Here is a 19,295-nt window from a genome sequence, read left to right as displayed (position 1 = left end):
AACATCTGTGTGGCAAAAGTCGCAGAGCTGATAAAAAGCAACCTAGGTATGCATGGCATTTAAAATGTAAAGCATCACGTTCATGAATGCTTGAATTTTATGTTCAATAGGGTTATCAAAAATACTTTTAAATACATTTTGGTGAGTGTGCCATTTAAAATGTACTTGTAAAAACACGTATTAATCAGAAAATTGCTTTTTGTATTATCAGTCCTTAAATTCATTGTCACTAATTGCGTGACTAATTGTCAGATCTCTAGCATTATTAAAGTATTGCCAAATTTCCTAACATCTGAGACACTTTAAAGTTAAGATGCACCATTATTTTATATACTACTAAGAGAGCAAGGAAAAGGGGATGAAAGGAAGAAAAAGAAGGGAGGAAAAAGAAACAGCAGAGTAAAAGAAGGGAAAGGGGGAGGCAGAGAGGGAGGGAGGGGTGGGGGAGGGAAGGAAGGAAGAGAGACAGAGAAAGAGAAAGAAAATTAGGGTGCAAAAACTGGGACATAAAGCTTTTTTGTAACTTAACATTTTGTTTATTCCTATTGGAAAAGCTCTTGGATTCATCCAGGGGTAGATTTTTTTGTTATTAATTATCGTACGTTCTTAAAAACAAGAATACAAGTTCAATAAGTTGGTTGAGTAGTCCCAAAAGTTTTCCGTAGTCTTTCTCTTGTAATTCATTTTTTTTCTTAAGGACACAATTAAAATTTGCTTTAAATGTTTCTTTGAGGGAGGGGACATCACATTTCCAGTCAATCAGGAGAAACATTTGTACAGTCCAGGTCCTTTATTTTCTTTGTGCCTATCACGCCATGAATTTGTAGGGAATGGCTTCCACCAGCTCAGGCTCCTCCCGTTGGTTCTCACGAAGTGGGCTTCTCTGGGTGGAGCAGACTCGTGCTTCAGTTGAACCCAAGTCCCTTTGTCTTACTTCTTTTTCTGGTCACATGTTTCAGGAAGCTGTCTCAGCTCTTAGAGTGCTTAATGTGCTCAGTACTCACATTAATTCTCTTGGCAAGAATCTTACCTTTGTTTGTTTACAACAGTGCCAACAGCATACTGGGTACCAATGTAGACTCCTCCAGTGTTGCCATGGTAACATTGGGGGGCAATGCCTTCTGAACAATGCCCATTCTCTTGATGTCTACAGTATCAGCTTTCTTGCAGATCGCCAAAGGAACAATTCCATGTTTTCTCAAAGGCCTAGGGAACATACAGTGGGTACCTCTCCTTTTTCCCTTTGTGTTGGACATTTTGGAGACTTTCTGGAAGATGGCAGTTCCAGCCAAAAGGTTTTGATTCACTTTTGATGCTCTGTCATCAGCATCTTAGTTTTCCATGCAGTGCCATCCTCAGTGACATTAAAAGGGGCAAGAGTACAGAACGTTTTTAAGGAGTCTTTCACAGTTGCCCCTGTGATTGTCTTTCCAGATGTTGTGACACATTCTGCAAGTTTTGTTTTTCTTGATCTCACCGGAATATGTCAGTCGCAGGTTTTCAGTGACAGTTAGAACAGATAATTGTTGCTCAAAGTCCTTCAAGAGTTTTTTGAATGAAACACAAGGCCGAGTTCCCACATGTGCAGGACTGGAGAACTGTGCCATGGCCACCATCTGGCTGAAAGTGATGGTTAGCAGCTACTGGCTATGAGGTGTATTCTGATTCAGAGACGTTAAAATGTGAAAAGCGTGCATCTCAGGATTGTTTGAATGTGCAATTTTATCGTTCACTTTTTTTTTGTCACTCTTACTGAGCTTCTGCAGCTAAAGTCAAAGACATCAACTGTTGATCTTATGGGGGAGGTTTCTGCTTTAAAGCTTATCTGTGTAGGGGCAGAGAGGCTGAAGGCTCTCCTATCTCTAGGTTTCTATTGTTCATGGGTCAGTGGGAGCCAACGTTATGTGTTGAGTTGGAGAGCTGGTGGGTTCATTGGCGGTGACAGCATTTTTTAGGTTTGGAATAACCTCTGCGGTGATTGGGACAGAAAATCCAGGACGCAGAGAACCTTCAGCCCATACTCTGAGGACCAAAATGGGGTGAGCAGTGGCTCTAGCCCACGTTAGTACGTCATTCCTCTCTGGCAGTGCCCAGCAGAAAGCACAGAGGCAGAGACGTAGGGATGGTCCGAGGCAAAGGTTTTATAGAGCAAGCTTCAGCGGAAGATCTCTCGAGACCCTCACTGCTCTGACCTAATTGAGAGTTTTGTAAGCCCACTGCAAAGGGTGACATTGCAAACAGAATTATGGGACGAGCAGACCTAAAGCCACTTATTGGCTATATTTCTGCATAAGGTGTGCATGAATTAAAACTGAAAAAAGCATACGTAAATATAGATTTAAAAGGTCCAGATTCGTCTCGCTTGATGTGTCTGTCTTCTTTGACTTCCGTTCATAGTGTTGTGCCGATTTACAGGTGTTCACAGTGTGTGTAACTGTATCTAAATTCCAAAATCCTGAAAAAGGCTTGGAATGAAATTATTCAGAGCTACTTTAAGGCTAAAATGCTTAATTTTTAACCAAAGAATAAAAGAGTCGAAGAGTAACCTGCTGCAGTACAACCTTTACAATTTTGTTACATGAGTCAGTCAAAGATCGTCAACTTGGTACCTTCCAAATTAAAAATGAAATGAATGTGTCATCATTGAAAGAAAAAAAAAAGCCACGAGAAACTTGGCAACCCTGGAGCCCCATTAGCAGCCTTTTCAGTTACTGAAACCAGAAGTGTGTGTGGTGTGTACTTCCTGGGTAACCACACACGAAATAGGCGAGAGGTACTTAGGCTGCTGCTCACGCGTGTGGATCGATCCTGTGTGATTCCTACGCCCTGAATGAAAACTATCATTCGATGCAAGCAAAGCTTTCTGCCATTTGGGTTGTGATTTCTCTCAACCCAAAATACATAACCTTGAGCTGAATAATCAATGTTTTCCTTTAAAGTTACCTATTAATATGATCTATTATAGAATGATTTTAAGTAGACTTGAAAGGATTAATCATGACATGAATTGGAGTACTAAATTTCTCCTCTCGCCTCCCCTCTTTATTTGCAAATACCAATTGCTACCTATCGATATTATGGAAAGCAGAGCTCTCCTGGGTGATACGTAGCTTTCTTCTCAGTTGAATGTACAGCCCTGTTCTGCAGGATGTACAGCCCTATTCTGCCTTGGTACCCTTTAATAATGAAAGATACAGGAAATGATAGTCACTAACTGACTGAATGTAGGACTCTCAGTGTCCATCGTTTTTAATAGGTTAGACAGCACCCATCTTAAAAAAAAAGTAGTTCTTTTACAAGTAAAAAACTAGAGGCATTACTGCTAAAGTGGAATATAAGAAAAAGATGTCTAATGCAAAATCTATTTAAAATTTTGGGGGAAGCGCTAAGCAAAACAATTTTTAAAAGGAATATAAAATGATACAAGCTGAATGTTGAGAAACAAAACCCAGCTTTATTTTAATGACCTCCCTAAATAAACCAAGGTAGGCAAATATTAAATGACTGAAATGTAACTTTCCAACAAGTTAGCAAGATAATATACACAAACCAGTGCTTTCCTGGAGACTAGTAGTAACAAGATAAAAGTAAAATAACAGTTTTCACTCGTAAGCATCAACAGTATATCAACAGGTAGAAATATACTTTATCCATGATCTGAGAGGTAAATTTGAGAGCTTGGTAACCAGAATTATGAGTTCTGGAGCCAAGACAGCATGATAAAAATACCAGCTTTGTCACTCATTGGCTATGTGATATGAAGTCGTTTAATATGAAAAACCATCGAACTGCCTTGGATCCCTATCTGCAAAATGGAAATAATGATAATGCCAATGCCATAGGGTCATGGTGAGAATGCAATTAGTTAGTATTTGTAAAGCATTTAAACAGTGCCTACAAGGTGGTCCATACTCTGTAAAGATTACTTATATTAACAATATAAAACTTTAATGAAGAATATAAATAAACAATTGAATAAAGAATAATCATAACACTGGATAGGAAGACTTAGCGTTCAGTACTGTCAGTCTTCCCCAAATTAATCTGTAGATTTCATCCAAATCTGAGCCCAATCTCAAGAGGTTTTATAATGAAAGAGGAGCATGGTGGTTATATAGGGTATGAGTTCTAGAATCAGGGGCTCCTTCTTTAATGGTTCTAATCTTTATTCTCCTAATCTGTAAAGTAGAAATAACAACGAAGTGTTCCTCATGTGATTAAGCTTGATTATCCATGTCAGTAAAGCCTCTGACCCAGTGCCTGATCCAGGGAAAGCAATTCACAAGTAATAGTTGGCTGTTATTAATGTCTTTGGGGGAAAAGTGTTTTACTAAATAAATAATTGTGCCGGAGTGGAAAAGTAATTTTTTTTAACTAAAGGAAAGGAGGGAGAGGGGTGATGACTCAGGGGGATTGTTCTAGACGAGAGAATGTGTTCTTCTTCAGCAGGGAGAATGTGGTGGCACCGGCTCAACCATAAGAAGGTGATCAGAGCTGAAGATAAAGCTTCTAAACAGATGACAGTGATAATGTGCAGTACCCCAGTAAGATCTGCCCTGTACCAGTACTCCCTGGAGCATTTTACATGTAAATTAACCACAACACTGAAAGAGAGTGACTGTTGTTACCCCCGAATTACAGAGGCTCAGGGAGGGTAAGTGAGCTGCCCCAAGTCTAGTGAGGGTGCTGGATCTGGGCAGCTGGCAGTGGAGTCCGCAGCCTTCTCCACCACACCAGGAGATTTTACTATGTGGTAGAGTTGAAACTTTAGATCGTGGGAGAATATTGAAAGAATTCGATACATAGTGCCAGGGTAACTAACCCCCTGGGAATATATATATATATATGTTTACTTTCTAGGGAAAGAAATTCCAGGTTCATTAAAGATTTCAATATGCTAAATAAATCTAAATAAACTTGGGAGAAATAATCATTCCAAAGTGTAGCAAGGTGTAAAGCTGAACCCAGGTGGGTCTGCAGATCCCTCTTCTCAAAAATGAATGGGTCAGTGGCTTCATTGGCATCAATTAGCAAGAACCGATAAGCTTGGAGAAAGGCACTTTTGAGAAAGATGTTTGTGCAGCCATCCCTACAAGGTGACAGCTGAGGCATGGTGATTCCCAGGGCAGGACAAAACTGCCAGCCTTGGTGGCCTGTGTATGGAGAGAAAAACCCAGGCAGAGTCTGATTCCACCCAGTTCAGTGCATCTCAGTGATAGCACCTGCTGCGTGCACTGTGTAGTGTTGCAAATACCGTGTGGAAAGCAGTCAGTGCTTTCTCTGCCCTCCTGGAGCCAGTTTACAGTTAACTGCGAGAGACAAACAAATCGTAAGAAATGATAATGCAGGGTGCTACGTGCTATGATAGAAGTTCAGGGTGCTGGAGGATGATCAATTCAGATTTAGCGCTTACAGAAGATTTCCCAGAGAAAACAGTATCTGAGCTAAGATCTGAAGGTTAAGGAAGATGCAGCCAAGCATGCCAGCTCCTCTTCCTGGGTCTGTTTGTGAACACAGCTATATTTTATCCAGGTAGTGAAGACAGAAACCTGGACTTTTAAGGAAGTAGGCAAATAACAGCGTATAGGCCCAGAATCAGGAGCAAGAGTGCCTGGATGTGGAGAACTGAGATATCAAGCAAGCAGCTAGTGATGGAAAACACGTGAGGAGAGACTGTCAAGGGACAGAAGGAAGAGTTGGCACAGCCCTCGTGCAGCTCCCTGGGGCTCCCCAGCAGTTCTGGACCAGACAGAGAAACCCAGAAAGTCTAGTTAGAAAGGGAAGAAAAGCATACAGAAGAGTGAGGTGTCCTGGAAACCAGAGGAAGATGGTTTCGGTCTTACAGGGGAGGTGAAGTCAGAGCATCACTGCTGAGCAGAAAGCTGGTGTGGCGTGCAGAGGGGCTCACGTGGAGGCCAGGCTGCAGTGGGGGGAGCGGGCCGGCGACCAGGGACTCAGAAGTGCTGGGGGGAGAGGTGAGGTTGGGTTGCCCGCGGCGTGGCTTCTCAGGACCGGCAGTCTGTGCAGTTGGGCTATTTTTTCCAGCAGGAATCATTGAGTTGGAACTCAGACATGGAGAAGGCAGACAGCCTCATTGGATGTTTTGCCAGACTAGTAATAAAAGGAAAATGGACAAAGGAGTTAGAGGTCCTTGAGGAAAGCTGGCGGAGGTTTTTAGTGCAGCCTGGAGTTCATCTGAGGAGCGACGGGAGTGAGGAGCCCTAGAGATCACTGGACGGGCAGAAGCGGTGACGGGAGCGGGGAGGCCACCACGGGTCGAGTGGCCCACGAGTATAGGAGTGATTTTACTAGACATAATGGACTGGAAGTGCCGGAAGAATAGAAGGCTGAAGTGGAATAGAAGACAGGACAGGAGAAGGCTGATTTTACGAGGATGCCCTTGGCTGTGATTTGGGCACACACTGCGCTGCTCTGGCATCCAGGAGATACCGGGAGGCAGATCAGAGAGATGGTCAGTTCTAAGGAGGAGAGCACCCCAGGTGCGTGGGGGCCGAAGAGAGCCCAAGTGTCACCAGCTTTGTGAGCACCGAAGGACAGCACCCGGGACCAGGGTGCACCTTCTGCACCCGAGGTTTGGCTGCAGTAGGAGGTCAGCCAGGTTAGGGACGCTCACTCTGCTCAGACATCCCCGGGAAGGCGGCTCAGCGGCTTGTCCTGCTGGTGCTCAGGAAGCCTGAGGTGGGGGAGAATATTCTCACCTTAGCATATCGGAACACCCCCAAAGATAAACTGAACCAAAAAAAATGTTACTAAATATTGAATAAACAAAATTGGGTCCCAGGAAGTAGAATGCCAAAAATTTTCATGCATCTTTTGTGCAATATGAACTGAAGATCGTCTGAAAATATGTGTCACAAGTTTTAAATACGCACATAAATAGTTTCACTGCTAGACATTTATTCTAAGAAAAATGTGCAGGCAAGCGAATGAGCCTCATACTTAAGAATATGTGTTTCAGGGTCTGTTTCAGGGAAATGGTTAAGGGAGGGCTGTAGAAACTGATGCCCGTGGATTTGGGTCTCAGCTTTGCCCTCTTCTGTTCTGATGACCTTGGGCAATTCCTCTAGCTCTCCCATTCTCAATTATCATTATCTGTAAAATGGATGCATTAGTAGTGATGACTCAGAAAGTTTTGAGGAGAACTTTGATTATAGACGTAAAATTCTGAACACAGAAGCTGGGACATCACTTAGTAAGTGCTCAGTTGATTGTAATCATGCTTGAAAAAAAAAAAGCAGAGTGGGAGGAGGGGAGAGAACTGAGAAAAGGGAGGGAAGGGAAAGAAAGGGACAACAAGAAATCCTTCAGGGCTAACTGGTGAAATAAAATATAGTGTATTGATAAATACTGTATTATGCATTTATGCATATGGACAAGAAGAGTTGTGGAAAATAGGGCTTTTTCATTTTCCAAAAGCAGATTATGAAACTAAACAAATAGTATTATATCCTATTTTTTAAAAATTCGAACACTGTTAATTTTTATAAAATGATAAGTACAGGTACATACGAAGTTTTACTGTGTTATTTTCATAGGATGTGGTAAGTATTTTCTTCCTAATATTATTTTTCTGAATATTTTATAGTAAGGAGGTAATACTTAGATGATCAGTAAGCACAGTAAATTTTTATTTTTCTATTTCTGAAAAGAAAAGAAAAACTACAATTGAACATGTAATACAGAAGACGTGTCTGGAAGGGCTGTTGACCGTTTCTTAATCATTGCACTGAGCGAGTCCCTGTACAATGATTATTGACATCTTCAGGTATCTCAAGAAAGAATGGTTAAGACTTGGTTTAATTTCACAGAAATAACTACAGAAAATGATTTTAGTGTCTCTTTTCAAAAGTGCTGTGAAGGTGAGCAAAATTCCAGGGGTATCGTTTTGCGTTATGGACACCTGTGCCCTACTCCAGGGGGCCATGATGTGATAAATATGTGGAAGGAGTCATTATAGTTTGCAGTTTGTATATCAGAGAAGATTAATAATTTGCTTCTTGATGGTTTTACAACAAGAAGGTTTCTTGCCATCGAACTAAATCACTTCTCTCATACCTCTACTTGAAAGAAGTATCCATTAAAATGAGTTTGGCGAATCTCTTAATATTTATCCTCAGTTTGATTTAAAGGTGACAGGTATCAGTTGTCTAACTTTACTCATGAAGGGGCAGTGCAGTGGTGGGCAATCATGACTGATTTCCTCTGTTATTATGTATTTATAAAACCAGCAGAATTTAAAAAAAAAGGCGAGGGCATTTTTGGATACCACTCACACAATTTAATTGTCTCCATAGTTAGAAGTATCGATTACTGTTGTTTACGTGTTCTAGATAGTTAACGCAAGAAAATAAGTTACTTTATTGCCGTACAGATTACACAAAGTGACTGGCTGGTATCCACGTCCCATATCTGGCGTCACGTGTTCGCATCCGCTTTTCGCATCCTGTTACCTGGGTTGTTCTCACTTCTTATTGATCCATTTATTGATTGAACTATTAACGACCCTTTCCCACTGTGGAGAAGACGGCCGGAAGTAATACAGTTGGCCTCTAGACTAAGGAATTCTCTTGTACTTTGTGCACTGAATATTTAAGTAACAAAACCAAGGGCTGCTTCCAGTCACTGGCTTCCTTGTGTATTTGACACCTGGAGGGGCTCATTTTTTAACTTTCTCTTCTCTAGACAAAAAGTTATTTTCAATGACAATTATGAAGTCAAATGAATAATAATGATCAGAGGAAAGGTGAAACTGAAATTTTCTTTGATTGTACTTAGTATATATATTCAGGCTGGGAAAAACAAAGAAATGTAACATAAAAATGAAGTTAGTAATTGCTTCGTATTTCCTAGTTACATGAGTGCATTTTTGAGGAGAAAATTAGAAAAGAAACATGTTACTTTTTGGTGTTTCATAGTAATAAGTAACATTACACTTTAATAAGAAGTTATAATAACACAAGCAGAAGAAGAATTTACAAGTAATTTTCTCAAGTTACTATTGTAAACTAGTAAAATAGTCCATGTGTGAACTGAAATTTGCACAGACACACACAAAATTATACTTATGGTTTGCAATCTGTTTTGTTGTTTTAAATTTGAAACACAAGTCAGATGCCAGAGCCTTACATAGACTGTAACTCAGAGATCGGTTTGTTTGCTTTTATCATCACTGTACTCGCCTGACTTTGACTGTGAAGGCAGGACCCTGTAGGACCACAAGGATTGGAGACACAAACTGCATCCAAAACAAGTTCAAACAATCCTAGGTCATTGCAAACTTACCCCTGCAATGAATCCATGCAGCTGAGTCCCCAGCTTGTAGGGGCTGACTAATAGCAGGAAGTTACATTATATGTAATACACACAGTTAACCACAGCCATTATTTAGAACTTAGACCAAAAGATAATTTAGGGGATGAGGAGTATTTTATCTGTGACATTACTCCAAGTTGCTGGCACGTGATGTAAAAGAAAAGCACAGTGAATTCCAGATGGTTTATTATTATCATTAAATTCTCCACAGATGAAGTGCACCCTTATTGCCTGCACCTGGGCACTCTGTCCCCAAGGTCCCACCCATGGGAACCCTGCTTCCTCTTCCATTAGGACCTGACGGTGATGGCCAACCTCCTATCACTTCTTGGCTGCCCCAGCTCTGCCCACCTTGCTGAGCTCCACTGCAGGCCTGGGCACACCAGTTTTGCTTAACCTCAGGGCCTTTGCACTGCTCTTTCCTCTGCCTGGAAAGCTCATCCCTCAGAAGTCCACATGACTGGCTTCCTTACCTCCAACTCTTAGGCCAGTGTCACTGTCCCTAGGACACCACTTTGACTATCCTGTTTTCACTTGCAGCCTCCCTATCTCCTATCCCCTCTTCTACCATTCTTTTTTTTTTTTTTAAATACACGAGTAGTGTCTTCCAACAGAATATATAATTTGTTATAATAATCATTATTTACTTTCTGCCTCCATCTGCTAGAATCTGAATTCCATGAGCTCAGGGTTTTTTGTGGTTTCATCACTGATGTCCAAACACCTGGACAGCATCTGACACACGATGATGCTCCAGCAGTCTCCGGTGAATAGCTACACCTTGACTTCACTATGTGTAATTGGGGTACACAGTTGTTTTCAAGTCTTTGTGTCTTTTTTTCACTTTTGAGACAAATTTTCCCTGATCTTCCATGTCAAGTACAATTTAATATCCACTGAGAAGAACCAACAGCAATTACCTTCAGCCTTATGAGAGAAAGATGTGACTATGTCGTGCCCCATAAAGAAAAGGGAGTGTAATGGAATCAATGAACAGCTTTATCATTTTAAACATGCGAATTATTTTATATTACCTAAATGAATTATTTCAAGAACCTTGTGAGTGGAGCAAAACAACAAAACAAAACATTTCTTTTTACTCTTGTTCTGAGAAGGAAACAGATGCCAAACGAGACTAAATGACTTTTCTAATAGGACCTGGACAGGCACAGTAGAACTGAGGTTGGAGGTGGGCTCGCCTTGTTCCTGGACCAGTGATGTTTGCAGCATCTGCACCGACCTCTCACGTTGTGCGCGTTAGAGCAGAATGTCGGAGAGCATGCAGACGTACCTCTCTGCTGACTGTTCTGTGAGAGAATCACACTGTTCAGTCATTTCACATGGAATCTGGAAAGGGAAGAATGGCTCACCTTCTCCAGAATCCAGCACCTGTGCTCAGAATGACCTCGAAGACGCGCATGGAGCCCTTGAGAAAAACCCCTGCCCAACGCCTTGAACTCCCCGTGCGTCTCACAGTAAACACTTGATTTTTTTTTTCTATCCCGCGTGAATGCGATGCTCAGCAAAAGGGAGGTACTGTTCAGGGTTGCACGTAGAGCTTGTGGCTCCGGCGTGTCTCGCTCCACTGACCAGCAGGATGGAGTTGCCTCATTAACCCTTTATCTCACCACTGTTTGTCAGAGGTGATCGGGCTCTTTTTTCCTTCAGAAGTTCTGTTCAACAGAATGACTTTGATAAATGGAAACAATTGTTTTTCACCCAATGATGTCTGGGTAGATAAGAAGCCTTAAAAATGCATTTTTTTTAAATGTAATGATAGTAATTGCTGGCAGAGTGATCCCTTATTATGTACAAGACTCTGTGCTCTCAAGGCCTGTATCTCTCCTGCCACATTCATGCAGGAGTTTAATGAGGAAGGTGTAGCCCTGTCCTTTTATGCAGCCAGGGATGCCAGGCATGGGGAATTCAGACCTTAATATGGGGGGTTGTTGAGGTTTGAACCCAGATATGTGACTCCAAATTCTATCTTTTCACCATTATTTACAGTTATAAAGGTACGCTTTTTTTTCCCCTTGTAGTGTGACACTGTTTATTTATAGATAACTGCATATCAATATTAAATGCCAGGGATTCAAACTTAGTCTGTTGCATACATAAGGGATTGTTAATTGCTAAGGAAATGTCCATGGTTTTTGCAAAGGTATAGTGATTCTATTCATTAAGTGAGTCTTAAATAAACCTTAATATCACTAATGATGAAAAGAGACAGTCTGTGACTCCACATAATTTATGTGCATAATAAAGTCACCATTGGCATGCAATTACTTAGGTTTTTTTTACCTTCTAGTTTGCAATTTGTGCCCAAGAATTGCTTGTGAAATGATTTTTTTTTTCTGTTACATACTGAAGAAATTATATCACTAGAGCAGTCAGATAATTTGAGAGAAGCATGCGTCTTGTAATACGTTTTCTGAACAAGGAGATTTCGCCTTCAGGTTTGTTTGTCCTTTCAACCTGCAACAGGACCTGAGAGATTCTCCACTGTCAAGGCAGCCCTTGAGTTTTATCTTTTGTTGAAGTGACGTGTAGTATCTTAGGTAATAACTAATTCAAGACTCTATTGAGAGAGATCTGAACTTTAATCAGTTTCTCTTCAGTTCCCATGCTGAGAAAAAGAAAATGTGTTCTGCGAAACCTTAGGTCTATTAAATGCTCCGAGGGAAAACAGATCCCATGGTTAAGTGATTTGGGGAAATGGTACCTGTGGCAGCTCTTTCTTGGAGGTGATTAAGGAGCATTAGCCTATTAGAGATTCCAGTACATTTAAGTTTGCTCTCTTAGAACTTTTCATACTATTGAGCAATGGATTTTTGGTGTGTGTAACAATTACTAATATCCAGTGGAACTAGAGATAATTATGGTAATACTGTGTTAAAGCCAGGATGCTGTCACAGCGAGCCTATTATTTAAGTTCAGGGTATTCTTTTGGGCTACAAGACAGATGATGTTTTAAAGCACTTAAGGACTGACTAAGTATTGTATAATCCGTGCTTCTCAAGCTTGACAATCTGCCTGAATCACCTTGTGAACTTGCTAATGTAGACTGATTGAGTAGCCCGTGGTGGGACTCGAGTTCCTAAGAAGCTCCTAGAAAAGCGCAGAGCTGCCGGTATAAGGACAACACTCTGAGCCGCGAGAACTCAGATCAGGGCTCTCTCCCCTGGCTTCTGATGTTTCGGACGTCCTTGCCGTGTGTGCTGTCCTGTGCTTTGCAGGATGTTCAGTGGCGTTGCTGGCCTCTCCCCCTAGATGACTATGTGTGGCACCGGGCAGCACCTCCTCGCCCCAGTTTGAACTATCAAAGACATCCCTCGACATCATCAGATACTCCTTGGAGGCAGAACTGCTCCCTTTGGAAAGCCACTGATGAAGACGGTTTGTACTGAGATGTCCTGTCTCTTTGAGTTCTCAAGTTAGTTCTTTTCAGTTCCAATGGAAATGATTGGCCAAAACCAGGAGGATAGTTGAACTGTGCTCAATTATGGAATGCTTTTTTATGAAGCAGTAAAAATCTAGCTAGCCTTGTTCCGAAATTGGGGTTACTAGAAAGAGAGTAGTGGGCACCCATGTTCTGTTCAGTTATAGACACAGCTGGTGTGCACGTAATGACTTTTTTCCGGGGAACATATTTGTAATTCAAAGGGACACTCTAGAATTAGAGAATTAAATGGGATTCAGAAAAATTCAGGGCTTGTGCTGAGCTAACAATGAGAATTAAGGCATCCAGTCTGTTGCTGGAGTAGCAGTTGTGCCTTAGACTAGTGCTGGTGCTGCTTGCTAATTTTTTTGAATTGACAGTAGAATTAAGGCATAAATAAAAGATTAGGAAACATAATATAAAATACCAAAGATAAGCGTTACTAGCTTTCTGAGGGACTGGATTGTCTAGCGACAGAACCCTTGGCAGAACTTTTAGGAATGGATTACTTAGTCTGGAGGCATATTCTTTTAAAAAAAATTTTTTACTATCATTTTTTAAATTGAAGTATAGTTGGCTTCCAATATTGTGTTAGTTTCAGGTATATGTATATATATATTCTTTCTTTGATTCTTTTCCATTATAGTTTATGACAAGCTATTGACTATAGTTCCCTGTGCTGTACAGTAGGACTTTGTTGTTTATCTATTTTATATACAGTAGTTTCTATTTGCTAATCCTGAACTCGTAATTTAGCCCTCACCTCTCCCCCTTTTCCACTTTGGTAAGCATAAGTTTGCTTTCTATGTCTGTGAGTCTCTTCCTATTCTGTAAATAAGTTCATTTGTACTATTTTTTAGATTTCACATATAAGTGGTATCACATGTTATTTGTCTTTCTCTGTCTGACTTCACTTGATACGATGATCTTTAGGTCCATCCATGTTGCTGCAGTGGCATTCTTTGATTCTTTTTAATGGCTGAGTAGTATTCTATCATTTATATATACCACAGCTACTTTCTCCAGTCATCTGTTGATAGACATGTAGATTGCTTCCACATTTTGGTGGAATAAATAGTGCCACTATGAACAATGGGGTACATGTATCTTTTCGAATTAGAACTTTCATCTTTCCTGGATATGTGTCTGGGAGGAGTATTGCTGGATCACTTGGTAACTAGTTTTTTAAGGAACGGGAGGCATATTCTTTATAGGTCCATAGAGAAGAGATATGCCATAGCCAAGCCTGGACGTGAGCCATTAATCTCCAGGAGGGGCAAAACAGCATCCCCTCATCTAATCTAAAGTTCTCAGAATATATTAACAAAACTTTTAAAAGTCTGGAACTAATTCATTTTAATTAAAAAAAAGAGAGAGAGAGAGAATGGGAGAGGCTATTATCTTTTTCCATTAAAATCAAAGACTTTGGAGACCAGTTCTTTACATTAGGTTTTACTGAAAACTTGTTATAAGGTATTACTTTTCTTAAGCAGATTAACCTATATCCTTCTATATGTTGCTTCTCTGGGCCCCAATGTCTTTACCTAAAAGGTGAGGCTTTCGATTAGATAATCTCTAATGTCTCCTCCAGTTTCAGGATAATATGTTTTGGTAACTTTTGAATGGAGAGAGGAGAAACCAAAGTAGGTTTGGAAAATGAATCATAGATAATAATTAGAAAAAAAAAAAAACCCAAAACGTGTGTATTTTATTAACAGTTATTATTTGGTGAATAGATGGTTGGGCTGGTCTTTAACATACCTCGTTTTTTATATCGTTAGCAGAATATAAAGGTCATTATTGTAATTTTCAAAATAAGGGCTGAGACATTCGTGTGAGTTAGAAATGGATACTGTGGAATATTGGTGTGTGCCAATTTGGAGTAGGTCGTTCTGATGCTAAAGAGCTGGAATTCTATACTAAGAGATTTTCATATACAACTAAGAAGCATTTCAAATAAGAGCAACTTGTCTCAAAAATTTGAAGGAAAGGTAGTTGGGGGAAAATTAAGAGCTAGGTATTGATATGCATATTCTCAAGATGAAAATATTTCTGACGCACATTATGTTTGAGCCAAAGCCAACTTTTCAACTGCTTTGGGCATCTGCATTCATTTTTTCAAGGGAGCTGTTAGCAAGACAGTCTTTTAATATATCTCTATACCCCTGAGTTGTGTGTTCTATTAGAATGGTTCATTGGCAAGAACTCAGTCTACTCGGGGACATACACTTTTCCTCTATTAGTTATTTAAACATTCAGAGGGCACTTAGAAATATTTAAAAAAGAAAATAAGTGTATATTTTCCAAGGTCATGATTGTATTTTGAAGGTGTTGTTTTTCTTTTAAAATTTTACAGTTCCGAAATGAAATGGCTGTCTTGTTATTCTGAAATTGCCATCTATTTGAGGTAGTGACTACTTTTTCTCCCAGTAGCCCTTTCTTCCCACATGGTTTTCTGGATCATGATATTATTTATTCCTTGTGCAATCTGCCTGCACCTTGGAACCCAGAGAAATAAATTCTAAATGCATAAAAGTCCATGTGAGGAATTGCCTCCAACTTCCAAACGGAAGGTCATTGCTTAATATTTATGTGGTCTCCCCTGTGCTTTCTTCATGCTCCGTTCAGCACCAATGTGCAAGTCTTAAGCTTGCTCTCTGCGTGTATTGATAAATAGATCTGCTCCAAATGGTTGCACTCCAGCAGGTTGCCAAGATAACACAGTTGATCATGTTTCAGAAGTGTCTTCCAAACTCGAACATTGGACCTGATTTTCTTTGATTAAGATAGTTCCACTTTTTCAAGTGGTAGAGATTGCTTGCCAGGTTGTACCGGAGGGTGGGAAATAAGCAGGAGGGAAGTAGAAATAACTCACTGAAGGTTGCCTGCATGATCACAACTGCCTCTTATTGGTGTGTATGAGTCATTTGCACAACTTCTCCCACCCCAGGTCTATATTCTCTTTCTGGTAAAAATTTTATTTCCATAGTTACTGAGGACAGGAAATCTCTGCTATAACCTCTATCTGGGTGGATATGGCAAAGCGGCATACTCCTTCACAAAAATTACTTCCTGCTTTAATAGATATTTCATCCCAGAACAGGAGGAAGGGGAAGACAAAGCTGATTATTTCCTTTAGAATGATCCTGGGGCAAAAATAGGTTTGAAACTGGCAGTAGTTACAGCTACAGAATATTCCATAGCTAACTTTATAAAACAGTTTGTGTGCATGTATGTGTGTGTGTTTCATTTCCACTGGAAGCGTAATATACAGGCCAAATGGGTTATATATCAATGGATCATTTGTAGTGTTGATTTAGGGGGCAGGTTTTTCTCAGTTTTTCTTTCATCTCCTCTAAAACTCCATTCAAGTGATAGTAGAATCATGAATGCATTGGGATTAAACTGTTGATGCTGAAAGGGCTTTAAAACATGAAGAATTTTAACACATTTCTAGAAGACCTCAAGTTAATGGAGGAGCTTTGATTTATGATGTAAAGTAAAGGAAAGAGGAATTCAGAGCCCAGGCAGGAAAAGCTGGTTAGTGTAGAGGACTAGGGAGGGCTGGGAGCTGATCTGCTGACAGAACCCAGAGATGCTCCCGGTCCCAGGCAGCAGGTCTGCAAGGCAAGACTGAAAAGGACTCCGGAAACAAGGGGTTAAAAAAAATAGCCTATCTACCATGTAAGAAGAGAAAGTACGCGCTCTCCTATGAGGAGTGTAACGGGCTGATTTACTAAAGTACAGCCATAAAACCAAACAAACAAAAATGAATGTTAGAAATAAGATGTGCGTATTAGAGTTCTGAGATGTGGCTGAGGAGATGCGGTGATTTTGGAAAAGAATTTGGAGCAATTTGGAGAACTGCAGACATTAATAAGAGAAATGTCCCTAACGTCCCTTCAGAAATGATGAAAGATCCATCCTGCCAATCTCAACTCTTAAACAGCCTGTGGAATTAGTTCAGTATTCAGTAAACAAGCTTGTGGCGAGCCCCGTGTCTGCCCCTCCGTGCCCTGCCTCCCTCAGGCTTCCTCCCCGCTTTCGTTTCCCTCATGCTCAGGAGGGGACTTGAAGACTCCAGTTTCGCCCCTTCTGTCCAGTCATTACCCCTTTCTCAGGGGTGATGCCTTCTTTCTAAACGTAATGTTTAACCACACCTCCACTCTTTTCTGTCCATGTTCTTCTGAATCTTCGTAACCTATTACTTCTCAAATTGTTAATAACACTCGTCCCACTGCTCCATATTCTTTGCCTAAAAGCATGCCCAAATCATTGCTTCCATCCTAGATTTATGGGGAAGAAATCTGACCCTTTTCCCCCCTCTTTCCAAGCTGTCCTTCCCTTGCTGTCACCATCAGATGCCTTGAAAGGGTACTGTATGCTCTTTGCCTCTTGTTCCTCATTTCCTATTGATCTTTCAACCAACTGGCTAAGTCTTCTGCCCACAATATGGCATTAAAATTGCCCTAAAGGTCGTGAGCTTCAGGTTGCCAAGATAGTAGCCTCTTTTGGTTTCTTAACCTATTGACATCTTCATAGCATGTGATGCTCTGGGCCGCGCATGTAGGAAACTGTTTTCATCCTGAATTTTCTAGCACCGGTTTTCTTGTTCCCTTTTCTAAAATTCTTCTTATTTCAATCACTGTCTCATTTTCTCCTATTTTTCCCTTAAATATTGCAATGCCCTGGACATTGTTTTTAATAACTTAATACAACTACAAAGTTATGGAATCAGACTGGAATGTGTTAAGAAAGTCTGTATCCAACAGAAAAGGGGGCTATGAAGAATTTCAGTGCTAACCGGATACATGCAAGTTTATTTCTACGCTTTCAATTCTATCCCACTGATCTATGTTTCTGTCAAGTTTTTCTATTCATTACTGTAAATGGAACATTTAAATCTCCAACTAAAACTGCAGACTTTTCCATGTCTTCCTTTAATTCTGTCCATTTTTGCCTTGTGTATTTTGGGGTTCAGTAGTCTCATTGTATGTATGACATCTTCTGGTTGGATTGACCCTTTTATTATTAAAAAAAATCCCTCTTTATCTTTAGTAAAATTGTTTTGTTTGAAGTTTATTTTGTCTAATATTGAAATAGCCATTCAGGTCCTCTCTTATTTTTTTTTTTTCCTGTTTACACAGTATACCTTTTCCCATCCATTTATTTTCAATCTGTTTATTTCTTTGAATCTAAAGGGTGTCTTCTCTGGATAGCATACAGTTAGACGTTGTGTTTTTTGTGGGATTTTTTTCTTGTTGTCCAGTATGACAGTCTGTGCTTTTGATTGGATGATTTAATTCATATGCGTCAATGTTTGCAGTAGTTGAATTTATGTCTGCCATTCTTTTTGTTGTCTGTATGTCTCGTATCTTTTTTGGTTCCTCTATTCACCTTCTTGTTTTCTCTTGAATTGAGTGAATATTTTCTAGTGTAGTATTTTAAGCCTTTTAATGCTTTTTAACTACATTTGTTCATTGTTTTCTTAGTGCAGTTGTCCCACAAGGAATTGGTTCCAAGATATCAAACCCACAAATGCTCAAGTCCCTTGTGTAAAACGGGGCTTGCATATAACCTACGCGTATTCTGCTGTACGCTTTAAGCCATCTCTAGATTACTTACATTGCCTTGTACAATATAAGTACAATGTAAATGTTGTAAATACAATGTAAATGCCATGTAAATATTTGCTAGTGCACAGCCAGTATAAGTTTTGCTTTTGGGAAAACTTTTCTGGAATTTTTCCCCCAAATATTTTCAATCCGGTTGGTTGAATCTACTGATGTGGAATCCGTGGATATGGAGGGCTGACTATGGCTGCCTAAGGGCCTCAATATACAAACTAATTTATCAGATTTATAGTAACTTAACTCCAGGGCGCTATAGAAAAGTTATCCTATGATGGCTTATTTCCTTCTTCCTATTTTTTGTGCTTTTATTGTTATAGTGTTACATCTATCCGTGTTCCATTACAAAACCAAATACGTATCGTTACAATTGTACTTTGTATACCTTTGTGTCTTTAAAAGAAACTGAGAGGAGAAAGGAGATCAGGAATATATTTACAGAATTTTTTTAAACCATTTTTGGTTCTTTCCATTTCATTTGTTTCTGAGTATTCTGTTTATGGTCTGGTGTATTTTCTTAACCTAATCATGCTTTCCTCCCATCTACTTCCTTTGTGGCATTTTTGTTGAATGTATTTATATGGGCTACAGGAGGAATATTACAATGATATACACATATTGTTTTATTCAGTTGCTTTTAAAATTAGGTAAGAGATGAAAGGGGAAGAAATAAACATGTACCCTGTCTTTTGTAAGTCCAAACTACCTTGAAAGGTGCTCTTGGTTTTTTCATGCTGATTTCAGTTAATGTCTGGTGTCATATACTTGCAGCCTGAAGACGTTTCCTTAGTGCTTCCTGTAAGATGGGTGTGGTAGCAACAAATCCCTTGGTTTTTGTTTATTTAAGAATATATTTATTTCACCTTTCCTTAGAAAGATGGTTTTGCTGAATA

The 19,295-nt window shown here is 39.9% G+C and overlaps 1 protein-coding gene and 1 pseudogene across 2 annotated transcripts in view; one reads left to right on the top strand and one right to left on the bottom strand.

The window, feature by feature from the left end:
- CTNND2 (catenin delta 2) overlaps positions 1–19,295 on the top strand; it is an 886,845-nt gene that overhangs the window by 222,804 nt on the left and 644,746 nt on the right. The gene's annotated exons all lie outside the window — the stretch shown is intronic.
- Positions 671–1,457, bottom strand: LOC106728759 (annotated as a pseudogene).

This window comes from Camelus ferus, chromosome 3, assembly GCF_009834535.1.
Source record: "Camelus ferus isolate YT-003-E chromosome 3, BCGSAC_Cfer_1.0, whole genome shotgun sequence".
NCBI lineage: Eukaryota > Metazoa > Chordata > Mammalia > Artiodactyla > Camelidae > Camelus > Camelus ferus.
This window is presented reverse-complemented; position numbering and strand designations above follow the sequence as displayed.